Source organism: Peromyscus californicus, unplaced genomic scaffold, assembly GCF_007827085.1.
Source record: "Peromyscus californicus insignis strain IS unplaced genomic scaffold, ASM782708v3 Scaffold_5__1_contigs__length_169319896, whole genome shotgun sequence".
NCBI lineage: Eukaryota > Metazoa > Chordata > Mammalia > Rodentia > Cricetidae > Peromyscus > Peromyscus californicus.
Window position 1 is genome coordinate 50,225,360 of NW_026294573.1, and position 13,905 is coordinate 50,239,264.

Sequence of the window (13,905 nt, forward strand, 5' to 3'; positions counted from 1 at the left end):
AATACCAGCACCCAGAGGGCAGAGACAGGAGGACCAGAGGGCAGCCTGGCTACCTATACTATCCAAGTTGGGAGTTGTGGGTTCAGAAAGACATCTTGCCTCAACAAATAAAGTGGAGAGCAATCAAACAAGACATCTGACATCAACTTCAGGCCTGCATACAAGCGGATACATGCACACACATGCAAATACATGCAAATATACAAATAACTATAGTTGTACATGGAGGGAACAGGAAGCATGCCCAGGACTTCACTGCGCATGGCTGAAATATCCAGCACCTCTGTAATTTATTGATTTGTTGTTGTTTTGTTGTTGGTTTTCATCTGTTTGTGTTTGTCTTTTAGCTGTGTAGTGAAGCAGGCTTGAACTCACCACTCTCCTGCTCAGACGGTGCAGGTATGTATTGTGATGGGAGCTGGTTGGGTCCTGTTTTCCTTCCCCTTTTTAAGTCAACAGGATGATAAGCTGCACCCTAGTAATTTAGCAAATACTCATGGAACAGCTTGTGTGTGCTACGTCCCATATGAAACAACAGGGATGTAACTGTGATGAGACAAAATGACCTCAAAGGATCTGTGATTCCTGTGGTGTCTGACACTGACAAGAGCCCCTTTGAGTCTCTCTTAGGAACTGGGGAGGACAGCATCCACACAGTTCACCGGTTCATCGCCTATAACCACAGCTGCCTTCCTCACACTCCCTTGGAGATACTAGGATAAAAAAGCAAGGAGCTCTGCCCCCAGAGCTGAACAGATAAAGTCCACCAGTCCACCTTTCATCTCTTCTTGTCTGGTGACATATTAACAGTTTCTTCTGGCAGCCCAGCCTAAGTCTCTCACCACCACTTCCTTCATCCAAGGAAGAGTGGCCCTCATCATCTCCATAGATGCAGAGGAGGGGCATGAGCCTGGCCCTTGTCATCTCCATAGATGCAGGGGAGGGGCATGAGCCTGGCCCTCATCATCTCCATAGATGCAGAGGAGGGGCATGAGCCTGGCCCTCATCATCTCCATAGATGCAGAGGAGGGGCATGAGCCTGGCCCTCATCATCTCCATAGATGCAGGGGAGGGGCAAGAGCCTGGCCCTCATCATCTCCACAGATGTATAGCAGGGACATGAGACTGGCCAATTGGTGTATTGCTTTCCAGGCTTTAAGGAAATAGGAGCTTTAAAAGCTTCTGCATGCACCAAACATAAAATTTTGCTTAAAAATCAAAGGCACTGAAATTGTTTTACATCTGAATAGACATAAAGCACATCCCTACGATGACACTCTCTAATCATCTGGCCAACTTTTTATCCAAACATAGAAAAAAAATTTCTTAAAATGCTTAAGGAAAGAATAATCGTGTAGGCCAGGCACAGTGGCTCATGCCTGTAACCCCAACTTTGAGAGGCTGAGGCAAGAGGATAACAAATTTGAGGCCAGTTTGGGCTATACAGTCTGGGCTACACAGCAAGACTTTACCTCAAAACAAGACCATGTATACAAACCAAATGGGGGGAAAAATCAAGAAGGATTTATAACATGTTATAATATGGGTGACATTTGAAAGTTCTGCATTAAAAGAAAGCAGCCAGACATGAAAAATTATACTCTATGATTATATTTATGCAAAACGTCTAGACTAGGCATACTTCATAAAGGTTTATTTTCTGGTATCTGAAGTCTATCTCAATTTTTTAAAGAACAATGATATTTTATTCATAAAATTTCAAATCTAATTTTTATTTTGTCAACTACTTTTCTTTTCTTTTCTTTTTTGTGCTGAATCAAACATAGGCCTTGTACCCACTAAGCAAATACTTAGCTCAGCCATGAGACACAATCTTACTAGTACAAAAAAGCACCTCCACACAACTCTAAAACTCACATAAACCCAGCGTGAAAACCTCTATCACAAAACCTACTCCCCCTACTTTTGCAAATGAGAAAAGTCAGAGCAGCCTATGAAATGGCTGAGTCAGTGGTCAGAGAGGAAGCAGAAACTCGGGCTTCCTCACTTCCGGGCAGTGGATGCCTCGTCTACCTAGCTGCTTCATTCCTTTGAAGACCAAAAATTAGCTGGGCGGTGGTGGTGCACATCTTTAATCCCAGTACTCGGGAGGCAGAGGCAGGCAGATCTCTGTGAGTTCCAGGCTAGCCTGGTCTACAGAGTGAGTTCCAGGAAAGGCACAAAGCTACACAGAGAAACCATGTCTCGAAAAACCAAAAAAAAAAAAACAAAAAAAAACAAAAATAACCCTCTCATCCACTGAAATATCACAAAAAGAAAGCAGGGAGGGGAGGAAGGAAGAAACCTGGCCTATCTGGATCATGTCCACCATCTCATTTACCAGGGATTTGAATTATCTCCCTAACTTCAGAAGATTGGTTTATAAACCTCCTTTCCATAACTGAAGACCTAGGAATCAAGGTGAGATGCCGTGAGTGTAACGGCAATTTTAGAGTGACTAAAAATGTAGACCATGGCAAGCCCCATTAAGAGAAGAAAGGATACAATGACAGATAAGCGCACGAGCACAGAGACAGAAAGGGACGCTGGGACATCTGCAGCCTTCATCTCTAAGAAACAAGATCACAGATTACAGGTTTTCTCTGTGCTTTTCTGGGTTTTCATAAACCCCTTGGGGAGCATATATGCTTTTACCTACTCACTCTCAGGTACCATGCTTGGTGTTTCCAACGTACTATTTCTAATTTTATAACAACTTTATAAGTATTGCTATTTCTTTTTCAAAACCAAAGACACTGGGGCCAGAGAGATGGCTCGGTGAGCAAAGCCCTGATGACCTTGAGTTTGATCCCTGGGACCTACTTATTAGAGAGAACCAACCCCTCCCACACACACATAGGGTGTTCTCTGACCCGCATACATGTCACAGGGCATGCAGGTGCCCAAGTACAAACACACAAGCATGAAATTAATAAATAAAAACACTTTACAATGTTTATTAAATTTTAATAAATTAAATTTTTAATAAATTGAATTGCCAAGTGTGGTGGTATATACCTATGATCCCACAATTCAGGAAACTGGACCAGGAGAATTGCTACAAACACAAGGCCAGCCTGAACTACCTAGTTAAAGTCTCTCTCTCCTTCTCTCTGTCTCTCTCTCTGTCTCTCTCTCTCTCTGTCTCTCTCTCTCTCTCTCTCTCTCTCTCTCTCTCTCACACACACACACACACACACACACACACACACACACACACACATGAGGAAGTGAGGCTCTAGGAAAGTAAGGGACTTTTCCACTTGTGGATTTCTCTCTGTTTCCCTCCCTTCATTTCGTCTTTCCCCACCCACAACTGGAAGCATGTACTAAGGGCCTAATGTGTGTTCAAATTTGCACAGCAATTAAAAATGTAAAAGTCATGCAAGAGAAAATGCAGAAGGCCCTGAGAGTAGGTTATGGGCCAGACCTGGAGTCAGAGAGAGCCCTGGAGACAATGCCACCGCTGAAAAGAGGAAGGCCCTGAGCCAGGCTGACAGGGCAGGGAGAGATATTGTTCAAGCAGAAGGAACAGCATGTGGGAAACACACAATCTAGCCTGATGGCTACCAATTCCAAGCTGAGCGTGTGTGTGTGTGTGTGTGTGTGTGTGTGTGTGTGTGTGTGTGTGTGTGTGCGCACACATGCATGTGCATGTAGGTATGTGTTATGGTTTGGATAGTAAACCTCACTCAAAGATCTCTATGCTAAAAGCCTTGGGAGGTGGTGAAACCACTGGGAGAGGGACTTAGTAGAAAGAAGTTGGACAACCAAGGCATGCCCTTGAAGGAGATACTGGGCCCCTGGATCCTGTTTCTCTCTCTCTCTCTCTCTCTCTCTCTCAGTGCCATGAAGTTAATAGGCTTTACCCACAACATGGTCCCATCATGATACAGTGTGTCAACAAAGCCCCAAAGCAATAAGGCCAATGACCAAGGACTGAGATCTCGACAGCTGTGGGCCGAAATAATCTTCCCCCATAAGGCAATTCTTCTCAGGTGTCTTGTCACAGTGACAGAAATCTAATAGGATGTGAATATGGATATGCATATGTCTGTGTGCATATATATATATATAACTGTATATTTTAATATCTTGATGTTAATATTAATAGTATTAACAGTGTTGATTGCTAACATCTTAGCTATTACTAATACTTGTTGGTTCATTTTAAAAGACTTATATTTTAATTTTAAAGCCTGAGTTCCAAAGCTGTTCCTGTCACTATATCCTCGGCAGGCCATGTCTCACACAGGAGAGAAAAAGAGCTGTCACTGTCTTTCTCCTCTTAGCCTACTTTTCTTGGGGGGTGTTGTTTGTAAGACAGTATCTCTCTGTGTAGTCCTCGCTGTCCTGGAACCTGCTATACAAACCAGGCTGGCCTCAAACTCACAGGCCCACCTGCCTCTGCCTCCTGAGTGCTGGGATTAAAGGCGAGTGCCACCACACCCAGCTCTTTACCCTACTTTTGTGGCATTAAGGCAAGTCCCTTCCTCAGGGGCCCTCTCCCTCTAACACCTTCCCAGATTTTCCCATTTATCTTGCGGCAGCAGGAGTCACAGGAGGTTCAATTTCTGCAAACTACCACCACCCCCTCAACTTGGAAAAGGGATTCTAAATTTAAACAACACAACACCAAACTAAAAATGGCCCAGAGAGAAGAACAGCCATACCTTGAAGCAGGCTCTTGTTAGATTTCACAGGCACAAAGTCTCTCTCTCTCTCTCTCTCTCTCTCTCTCTCTCTCTCTCTCTCTCTCTCTCTCTCGTGATCAAATGATTCTTAGGTGATAATTAAAAAAAAGAAAGAAAGAAAGAAAGAAGCTCCAAGGTTGCAGTTTGAGATAAGTGTCTGTTTTTAGAGGCTGGGAAAGAGAATGAAGACAAGACAGAAGAACAGAAAGCAGGAAGGTGCTGACTCACGCCACAGGCTGCATTAGGGGTTTGAGAATATCCTCTAGTCCCCATGCTGTGATGACTATCCAGCCCCTCACTCTCTGATCAGCAAGTTTAAAACTATAAAAGAGTAAGAGTCAGGAGGCCTGACCATGGGCCCTGAGACACCCACCGCCTCCAGGGCACGTCCCCTTCCCAATGACCTCATTCACCAAAATGAAGCTGGCCTGGAGTGGTCCTCCAGCTTGCTCCATCCTCAGCACTTTTCTAAAGTGTTGACATCATCAGGGAGTGGTGGCTCGTTCTTGTAATCTCAGCACTCAGGAGGCAGAGGCAGGAGGATGGCTGCAAGCTCACCCGGTGAACATATCTGAGCTCAAGGTCAGACAAGACTACATAGTAAAAACCCACCTCAAAATCCAAAAAAAAAAAGACATTTAACATCAAAGCATTCATTTTCACAATTTTTATTCAGGTGTGTGATGTATGTACCGAAAAGTGAACAGAGAGCATGTTCGGCTCAATGTGTTTCCACAAACTGATTGCACTTAACAAACTCAGTCAGATAACGGACAGCACAATGCGACGTCCCAAGGCCCCTTGCTTGGCGCATCTTCCACACTAGAAGTGGAGTAGGGGAGCACATCAAAAGAGACTGGAAGGAAGTGCCAGTTTGTTTCTTGGTCTAATTTTAATAGGAAACATGAAAAACCTTTCCACAGTATCCACAACCTCACACCACTGATCACGTCCATGCCTTCCAGCTCCAGGCCACATGAGTCGGGCACTTTACTCTCCAGATGACTCGAGAGCCACCATGATGTGTATTTGTGAAGAAAGGAGAGTTAGGTACATAAATACTCAAAGAATGAGCTAAGTAAATGGTCAGATAGGACAGGAAGCTCCTGGGTCCAGTTAACACAACACACAGTCCTGGAACTAGGGAGGAAACCCAAGAAATGCATGCTAGGTGCTGGCAAAGGTTTGGATCAAGTCTATAAAACAACTTCTAGCATGACCATTTAAACCTTTTGAACCCTAGTGCTATGTACAATATCTTATATGCCAATAAAAACTAAGAATGGTTTTTTGTTCGTTTGTTTGTTTTACATTTAAATGCTGAATAAAACATCTGCCAGCTTGGGTTTTTGTTGGTGGTTTGGTCTGGGGATCGGGTTGCGGGGGGGGGGGGGGGGGGGGGGGACACGACACGACATTGTTTTGAGACAGGGTCTCACTGTTTCCCAGGCCAGCCTTGAACTTCTGGGCTCAAATGACCCTCCCAGCTCAGCCTCCACAGTACATGCCACCTTCTTGGCTTTTCCCAGAATCACATGCATTCAGTGGCACTACCCTTCAAAAGGCAGAGGTGACTTGGGAGTGGTGGCTCACAACTGTTATCTTAACAGCCAGGAGGCAGAGACAGGAGAGCGGACACACCATCAAGGCCAGCCTGGTCTATAGAGCAAATTCCAGGCCAGGCTTTATGGCAACACCAGAAAAGGAGAAAAAAATGCCAAGGCCAACAGGGCAAGGTGGCTCATGCCTGCAATTCCAGCATTGGAAGGCTGAGGCACATGACTGCTGTGAGTTCAAGGCCAGCTTGGGCTACACAGTAGGTTCCAGGCCAGTGGAACCTATAGAATGAGGCCCTATTTCAAAAAAGTAAAGTGTTCTAGAGAGGTGGCTCAGGGTTAAAAGTGCATTCTGCCCATCCAAAGGACCCAAGTGCAATTCCCAGTACCCACATCAGCTCACAACCCTGTAACTCCAGCTCCAGGAGACCCAAGGCTCTCTTTTCACCTCCAGGGGCAGCTGGACATGCATGGCATTCACGCACACAGAAATACATATACACATACATTAAAAAAAATAAATCTTTGCTTTTTAAGAAAAAATTTGAAATAATCAACATACCTAAAACATGGAACCAAGCAACTTTAGTGTGCTCATTATTTTAAAGTTCATATATCATGTACACACACTATAAACATATACAAGTCACCATATGCAGGGCCTCAAAGCAGATTTCAATTTTTTCTAAGAACTAATATAGTCACAGTCTGTCCTCTCACTACAGTAGAAGTAAACTAGAAGTCAATAGAAAAGAAGTAGCTAGATAGAACCACTTCAGTTTCCCAGTTTCCTGGTAATGAAGTACTACATGTCTACATGACCCTCTGGGTAAAAATAATAATAATAATAATAATAATAATAATAATAATAATAATAATAATAATGGAAATTAAAATAGTTCATAATAACTAATTATGACACAATACTTGCAGGATTTACAACAGTCGTGCTCAAAAAAAATTTACAACCTCAAATGAAAGTATGTTCTCTCTTTCTACTATGTGGGTCCCAGGAATCAAACTCAGGCCATCAGACTTGGCAGCAGGTGCCTTTACACTAAGTCATCATGCCGGCCCTCTAGTCATCATTTTCAGAGAGATCCTAGCTAATGCTTAAGTAACAGAAGGTTTAAAAGAATGTGTAGCCGGGCGGTGGTGGCGCACGCCTTTAATCCCAGCACTCGGGAGGCAGAGCCAGGCGGATCTCTGTGAGTTCGAGGCCAGCCTGGGCTACCACGTGAGTCCCAGGAAAGGCGCAAAGCTACACAGAGAAACCCTGTCTCGAAAAACCAAAAAAAAAAAAAAAAAAAAAAAAGAATGTGTAAGAATTGGAAACAAGGAAATAAAACTGTCTCAATTATAGAAAAATGTCAACATAGGAAATCCAAATCTAAAAACTATTCAAGTTAATAAGTGCATTTGGCAAGATCACCGGAACAAAGCCAACACATAAAAATGCATCACATTTCTATATCCCAGGAACAACTCAAAAAAACGAAAACTCCAAGGGCCAGCTCCAGTAGCACAGAGAAGAATCAATAACCAGCAGCATCACTGTCCAGCAGATTCACTGTCTCCACTGGACACAATGGTGCTTTCTCCTAACCTCGGCACTCAGGAGACTGAGGCAGGAGGATTAAGTCAAAGACTAGCCAGGGATGAACCAAGTTCAAGGCCAGTATGAGCTGCATTCATGGCAAGATCTTGTCTCAAAAGTGAAAGAAAAGGAAAAATAGTGTAGTTTCTGCTCAGCTCAATTTCAATTACAAAAAGTTACATACTGTTTCCATCTTTTTTTTTAAAGATTTATTTATTTATTATGTATACAGTGCTCTCTCTGCATGTATCCCTGCAGGCCAGAAGAGGGCACCAGATCTCATGATAGATGGTTGTGAGCCACCATGTGGTTGCTGGGAATTGAACTCAGGACCTTTGGAAGAGCAGCCAGTATTCTTAACCTCTGAGCCATCTCCCCAACCCTGTTTCCATCTTTTTTAAAGGCACCAAAATTACAGAATATACCGCTCTGAAGTTTTAATGTGGACTCTCGTAAAGCAGGAAGGTAAAGGATGAGGGGCGCAGATAGGAGTGTTTGCTTCACATGCACAGGCCCTGAGTTTGATCCCCAGCACTGCACAAAACCAAACCAAAGCAAAAAGAGGAAGGGAGTCAAAACCAAGCTATTTTGCATATAAATATTAAAATATTCAGCCGCGTGGTGGTGGTGCACACCTTTAATCCCAGCACTTAGGAGTCGGAGGCAGAGGCAGGTGGATCTCGGTGAGTTCAAGGCCAACCTGGTCTACAGAACTAGTTCTAGGACAGTCAAGGCTACACAAAGAAACTCTGTCTCAAAAACCAAAACAAGAACAAAAATGGAAAAAAAACAGAAGTTTCTTAGAATTAAGTGACATCTAAGTTGAAACATGTGAAGTGAATCAGAGTCCTCCAGAGGGAGGAAGAATGAGAGAAAGTGCTCCAGTGCTCCAGGACAGTCAAGGCTACACAGGGAAACCCTGTCTCAAATAAATATATACATGTTCAGAAGGACTGGAAAGATATTTAGGCTCGATGCGTAAGAGCACTTGCTCTGTAAGCATCAGGACCTGAGTTCAATTTGCAATCAGCCATGTAAAAAGCTGGCCATAGCTGAGTGTCCATATCCTCAGCACTGGCAGGGTGCTGGGGGAGCTGGAGACTGGGGAAGACTGGCCAGTTAGCTCAGCAAACACGGTGTGCTTCTGGTCCAGCGAGAGACCCTAGCCCAGAGCAGTATGACAGAGAGCAATGGAGGAAGAAGACACCTGACATGCTGTTCTGGCCTCCACGTGCCCACACATGCTCATGTATCAAGCAGAAATTAAATAACACATGAATAATAAAATATATGCATTGCAATGTGTAAGCACTCAGGCAAAACTATGTTACAAGGTAGACATGCGCACGCATCAAGCAGAAATTAAATAACACATTAATAATAAAATATAAACATTGCAAGGTGTAAGCACTCAGGCAGAACCATGTTATAATGTAGCCAAGTATTTGCACCTATAAGTAGACTGAATGAAAAATATAAATTGTGTTGCAATTTCTTCCCACTGTCCTGCAAAATATGCAACATTGCTTTAGGTGAGTTATTTTGGAACAAAATTAAGTATTATAAACTTTCTCAGATTTGCTAGCACTCCTGGAAATTTCACTATGTGTATAAGGCCAACATATATTCTAGGCTCAGAAACTATAAAGGGTTTCACCTCTTCAGTAAAAACATTTGAAAGTTAAGGTCACACAAGCTAACTCAAAACAGTCCTGATTTCTGCCCCTGAATGCTACCAAATGAAAAACTTACTAGCAGATTTCCAGTGTGAATCTCATTTCCATTGATAACCATTGGCATGGGCAAATTTCCAATCTGTCTTAACACATGCCCTGGACTGAGAAATCAGGTGATATTTACAGGTCCTTCCTGCAAAAATATCATTTCACCAGCCCAACTGGACAAAAGCAGCCATGACAAAAAGCCCTTGAAAGAACGTGTGTTTTCTCTGAAGATATCAAAGGAGTCATGATGGCCAAGGAAAATAAAAACTAACATTCTTTATGCCTTTTTTTGATTGAAGAATGGAGACCATATTTAATATGTGAGGCCTAAAGTCTGGGTCTGACCTTGTTTGACTCCCAATCTGATTCTGCAATATCTCCTAGTGAAAACATCCAGGTCCCTGTACCCCAGACAGTGCTCAAATCTCAGTCTCAGCGTATTCAAATGTTAGGCACATCCTCATTTGCTCATAGAATGTTGTGTTTGTTAATATTAAATAAAATCCCTCAAAATACAGAAACATTGGAGGAGAAATATTTTCTCTGCCTTTTGTATAAAAAATCCACTTCCTGTTTTCCAAATTCTCCTCTCTTGTTCTTTCATACCTCTTCTTCTAATACCTTATTGATGAATTCACAGACTTTAACATGTCTATTTTTGAAAAAACTAGAAAATTCATCAAAAGCCATTATTTTATTTTCTAGGGTTCATATTTCTCTTCTTCATACAAGGAAAATTAATTCTAATATGGCTATAGGCAATTTAATCTTCTTTATATTTTTGTTATTATTTATTTATGTAAACGTGTGTGTGTGTGTGTGTGTGTGTGTGTGTGTGTGTGTGTGTGTGCGCCTGAGGAGGTCAGAGGAGCATCAGATCCCCTAGAGCTAGAGTTATAGGCAGTTGTGAGTTGCCTCATGTGGGTGCTAGGAATCGAACTCAGGTCCTCTGCAAAAAACAATACATGCATTTAACTGCTGAGTATCTCTCCTGCCCCTACACAATTTTTTTAAAGCTAATTTTATGGAGTGGCTTGTCTACAAATCCCCACCTAACTGAGAGGTGGTTTGTGAGGTGAAAAGACCTGGGTTTGAATACAATTCTACTGCTTTCTGTCTATATGCTGCACAAAAAAATGCTAGCCCATTTCTTTAGACAGGAAATACCACCTACCTTGCATACTGGGGCAATATGTAAAGTACCTGGTAGACAACTTTTCACAAACTCATTGTTCATTCAATAGGCTCTATGATGTTTATTACTAAAATTAGCTGCCACGCTTATCAATACCTAGTTAATTCATTCAACGATTTTAACTTAATTGTCTTATACATATGATTCTTCCTGGCTTGCGAAGCATTTTGAGATAGTTATACAAAAGGTCTTCATAGTTAAAAACTTCACTGGGCTGTCTGAGATGTACTGAGAACAGGTCGAAGAAAAGAAGGCAGTTATTAAACCACAATCCAACATTTCCTGAACAGCAGTCATGTGACAGGAGCTCATTAAAGTTCAAGTTCTGTTTGCCAACACACTAAGCATGCACTGGCTCCATCTACCTCTTGCAGTTTCACCTCGTTTCTTCGTTAGTCTTTCAGAGGAGAACTGACTTCCAAATAAGCCCCACACTTTGGTACTTTTCCAGGGGTCCTTTTTAGCATGAACACTCTACATTTTGGGTACATTTTTTTATTTCAGATTCAGGTCAACAACTGGTACTTTGCTTCCCAAAAATAGCTCTCATGGTCTGGTGGACATATTCATACCCTCTCTGTCAACGGTTCTGTGTATGTACTCCTGTGTGTGTGTGCATACATACATACACTCACCTCACACACTCTCTCACACACACTCAAATCCACTCCTCAACACAGACCCATCTCTCAATGGAGAAAGAAAAAGACCTGAAAAACTCTTGGGAGACTCTAGACATGCATTAACTCATGACCTGTTTGTGGTCTTCGACACCTTTGCCAGTCAGAGGGAAATTGCTGACTCTTTCTCTCTAGATAGATAGCATACTTGCACATATATGGTTGCATTTTATAGACTCTTTGAAAATGAAATTAGTAATTTACAGCTTGTTTCATCATTCTCCAGTGTGTTTTGATTAGAACTCAAAGAACATAGACCTGACAACAGAATACAGCCCCCCTGCCTGCACACACACAAACATAAATATCTGAAATAGACGTTTCAGAAAACAAGTTAGTCCCATTCGTGCAATAGTTTCTAAGATGAATTTATTCTATGTGTATGCCCAAAATGTTACTCACAATCCACCTAATTGCATACAATCTGGGGGGGGGGGGGGAATGAATGTCATCTAAAAAAGAACGTCTTTCTGCTTGGGAGATAAAGAAATTGAGACCCAAGGAAACTAAGAGTCGTGTCCCTGGTCTCTATCCAGAGATGGCTGAACAAGCCAAAACCTGTCTATGTGGATTTCCAGCCCAAGCTCTCTCCAACACAGTGATACAAAAATTCCAAATACCAGCTCCCACCAAAAAGGTCAGGAGAGAGACCTGGGGCTTAAAACATGCTGACACGCTGAGATGGGAAGTATTTCTGTTCTAAACACTGGCAAACGCTGAGCTGGGCCTGAGCCTCTGATTCAGACAGCTTTATTTCTAAGTCATGCCCGTGGCCTAGCATGACTTGACAAATAGGCAGTTTTTCCCCTGTTCTCCATTTCTCTAGCCACTGCAAATGGCAAGGAAGAGCCCTCTTTGGGAACTGATTTTGAATACTTAGATCACACAGGAATTATTTGTCCATGAGAGGCAGCTGGCTGGGAAACAGGAGTGAACTGTCCTCTTTGCTTGCTTTCACCGGGGCCTCACACAGCTGTTTCTCCCTCCCTGTGACTGCTTAATTAAAATTTAAACATCAAAACCACATGGATCAATGCGTGAATGTGAAGGGTCCAAAGCCTCTAAGTCGATGTTGCCAACAACCTCAAGCCCCACCCCGTCACTTTTAAAGCCAGGAGAAACCAGGACCCATTAAGACGCTTTGGGTGGATTGGAAAACTAGCCTCGCCCCTGGCATCCATCACATCTTATCCGACTCAAGGCTCTTTGCTTGGGAGTTCTCCTGCATGTGAGTGTGCACATACCACTGCCCATCACCACATGGGAATCTTTTAACACGCAGAGGTCAGACTCCTGCGGGGATGGGGTGGGAGAGAAAGGGTGGGGGGGACACACCGGCTACCGGACAAGCAGGCAGGCGGGGGCTGGGGCGAATGGTCACCTGGAGCCGGTCTGCCTGCACCTGCGCACACGCCTGGCCAAGGGCAAAGTGCGTGGTCCCGGGCAATTTCGGGGGTGCCGGCACGCTGAGCAGCTGCGGAGAAGCGAAGCTGGTGAACCCCCACATGAGCGCCGAGCCGCGGAGATGGCGGCTTGTCTCCGGGCTCGCACGGCACCAGAATCTGGAGAACCAAGGATGCAGAAGGAAGTGCGGACCCTGAACCACGTGTACTCTGGGACGACGGGGCCGTTGCCCCCCCCTCCCCGCGCGCCCCGCTACCCCCTCCCCCCCCTGCTGCGGCAGAAATTTGCCAGGGCCTCGGCCTTGAACCCCGAATCCTCCAGAATCCTTGTTGGGGGGTGGGGTGGGCTTTCACTTCAATCTGTTTCTTTCCTTGCCCTCCCCTCCAACAGAATTCTTGTGCTGGTGGTTTTTTTTTTTTTCTTTTCTTTTTTAGAGGCGGTGGTGGGGGCGGGGAGTAGGGGGAGTTTGCATCCGAACATCCCTGTCCAAGGTAAACAGCTCTGAAGGTCAGCGATGACTCCCCGCTGGGCCCTCCCAAAAAAACGATGAATGTTCATCTGGAGATTCTCTAGAAAACCCGAACTGTTTAAGTACCAAGTTCTCCAGATATTCCAATAATTGGCTGAAACCCTACATCTTTTTTTTTTTTTTTTTTTTTTTTTTTTTTTTTTTTTTTTTTTTTGGTTTTTCGAGACAGGGTTTCTCTGTGTAGCTTTGCGCCTCTCCTGGAACTCACTTGGTAGCCCAGGCTGGCCTCGAACTCACAGAGATCCGCCTGGCTCTGCCTCCCAAGTGCTGGGATTAAAGGCGTGCGCCACCACCGCCCGGCGAAACCCTACATCTTAATGATTAACAATTGTAAACACCCCCAAAATAAAAGTATCAAAATTCTGGAAGCGATTATAAAGAAAACTGTGAGACAGGTACTTGGCCAAGATTAAATCAAGAATACAAAAAATATATTTAGTACTGCAAAAATGGGAAAAACTGAATGAAATGGTATTTAGAAAACAGTCATTTAAAGAGGACATATATTACATAACTAAAAATTACG

The 13,905-nt window shown here is 43.5% G+C and overlaps 1 protein-coding gene across 6 annotated transcripts in view; it reads right to left on the bottom strand.

The window, feature by feature from the left end:
• The window catches only part of Dnajc6 (DnaJ heat shock protein family (Hsp40) member C6), a 164,123-nt gene that overhangs the window by 138,973 nt on the left and 11,245 nt on the right, over window positions 1-13,905 (bottom strand). The gene's annotated exons all lie outside the window — the stretch shown is intronic.